Below are 2,773 nucleotides of genomic sequence, written 5' to 3' on the forward strand. Positions count from 1 at the left end.
TCATGGTTTAATATGCGCTTGCATTAAGTGGCATAGAAGAATGTGGAGTGGAAGCAGAATTATTTTGCATAGTGAAATTTTTGCTATATGTTTGTAATGCACAGCATTGCTTTTTGAAAGCAAATCATAGCTACAGTTTAAAGTTGTAACTAGTGCTGCTTCTTGACATACTGTGGTGCTCTTTGTTGGAAGAGCACTGTGCTGACGTTGCTTTCTGGTTCTTTTCCTTTCTTTACAGTGCCATATTTGTTAGGATATTTTCCAGAAAGTGTAATCCCTGTCCAAGGGGTTTGAGCTTTGCACTAAACTTTATCTGCCTGCTTTCAGTGCTAGCTTCAAGACAGTAGGGCACAGCTTAATAAAAGAGACCCTGCTCTCACTATGCAGAGTGATCCTGAGTTCTGACTTTGTGGGCGCTGTGGCCCCATTTTAACTACTTACGTGGGCTTAGCAGCGGGTTACACGTGTGCCTTCTATGTTCAGTTTTCCACAGAACGGAGCCCCATCTGTGCAAGTGAAACATCTTCCATTTGAAAGAGAGGAAGATCAGAACCTGTAAAGCTGTAGTGTGGATGTGACCAGTTGGGTTTGGGGTTCAATAAGGGCCAGAGGGAACCCATATTATAAGTGGTACAGGGGAGACTAGAGTTGGGTTTTCCTTTCCTGACCCACCCCTGCCTTCCCCAGTGCATGACTAAGAACTTAAATCTTCCTTGCTGCATCTCCCTGCATCCTTCTGCTTGGGAAACAAGTATCCTGAAATTGTTGAGGGGAAAATACTTTAAAACTGTCACCAGTTTGTAATGAGTGGCTTTGAAGGCAGCTTAACCACCTGTGCTTTGCCTTTTGCCTTGGCTTCACCTGGTGCACCACTTCTTCCTTAACTACCTGATCATTCCACTATTACTGCTACTGTGAAATTGTCTCCCCAAAGAGCCTTGCAAATAGCAGTTAACACCCCCGAGCCGAGAAACCGAATGTATAAAGAGATAAAAATGTGTTGTAGCAATTTCAGAATTACTAGGGCTGTGATGCCCTTTTCATGTGGCCATCACTTCACTAAAATTCACCTTTATGCAACAGCATGCCTTTCTTTTTCCCTGAATGCCTCTTCTTACCTGAGGAAATGCTGCTCAGATGCAAGGTAGAAAAGGGGCGTGTTTGCTGTAGTATAAAGAAAAGAGTATGTGGATCTGGTGCAGTAGCTGTGTGCTCTTTACTTTGGAACACAGTAATAGTGATGGCAACTTGGATGGATGGAAGAGGAAAACCAAAATTAACATTTCTTTTAGAAAAAAGTGTGAAAAGAAGTTAACCTAAGAGCAAACAGATATAAAACAGTCAAAAATAGAAAGCCTGGAGTTTAAAGTCAACTTCTAATCTTGAACATACATGTTTAGGGGAAGAGAGAGAATTATCCATCTACTTCTCAAATTCAATGATCTAAAATATACAATACTGCCTTGCAAGGATGAGATTTTAGGGTCGGGAGCTTCCTTCCTGTCCTGATCAAGGCTGGACTGAATAATGAAGGTAGAGGGTAGTAAAGCGAAGTGGAAAAATGCACATCAGTTCCTGCTTCAGCAATTAAATCTTCTGGTATTAGCAAATCATTTATTCTTTCTGCTGACAGCTGAATGTCTGCAAGCATCTTAAGAATCCAAGATAATCAGTGTAAAAACCAACGTGCTATTTTGGGTGCAGGCACAGTCTCAGACCTCGTATAACGGCCTCTGAAAGTGTTTTAAATTGATAGACATTGGATAGCAGCTGCATGTGAGCGTAGGATTTAAGGGGTTTACTGTCTCATCTGAAAGCTTAATTGCTTGAAAATCGAAGCTTGTTCTGAGAACACTCAGACCTTTTCCTAAGTGGATGCACGTATTCGTTTTTGGATCTCTTGCCATTCGTAGCGCACAAAACATCTGAAAAATAAAATCCGTGGAAAATGTTGCACAACTCCAGGAAAAGGCTTTTACTTAAGTACTGCTTTACCTTCCTTATTCCCCCTTGCGGAGTTAAGCCGCTGATGCTCAGCAGTGCTTTTGGCAAGGGAGGAGGCCAGTCATAGCATTTTGGCTTTTGGTAGCTAAATATTTATACAGACTAGTTCATGTTCCTCTCACGAGTAGTCAACAGGGATTACTCAAACCTGCAGCCGCAGCAGTCTAGGTGAAGCTGTTGTTGACGTGGTGGCCCTCACGTTCTCTAGCAGCCTTTCTCTTGGGAACCACTCAAACCAGTTGTTTGCAGAGAGTTAGGGGATAGTGGATATATCACATTTTTCTTGCAGGACAAGGATTTTCAGAAAATGGAGAAACGCTAATGATAGATTTTGTGAGAAGCTGAATGGAAAAAAAAAAGCTTAAAATTGAAGAATTACATACTTCAATTACTTTGGGTTGTAACCTGTTTGTTTCCCCTCTAGTTAATCCCAAGGTATTTGGCTGACTTCTGTGCTTCTCGACTCTTGAGCTACATTTTCTTTCTTTGGAGGCCCTCAGAGTAGTGGCATTAGCAAAAACATCCATGTAGCCATGCAAAATGATAGATGTTCTAAATGCACTAGGAGAAAGATGTGGGACTTGTGACTCCCAGCTGCAGGCAGTTTATCACTGAGTGGATGTTGGAGTTCTGTAATTCTAATTGGTTGCAACAAATAAATATAATTCAGCAATTATTTTATTTTTCCCCCTATTTTTTCCCTTCTGCTAAAATACGGTCCACGTGTGACAGAGAAAAAGGGAGGTGTCAGCAGGACAAGGAGATCATC

Source organism: Anser brachyrhynchus (genome assembly GCF_964034855.1).
Source record: "Anser brachyrhynchus genome assembly, chromosome: 1".
Classification (NCBI taxonomy): Eukaryota; Metazoa; Chordata; class Aves; order Anseriformes; family Anatidae; genus Anser; species Anser brachyrhynchus.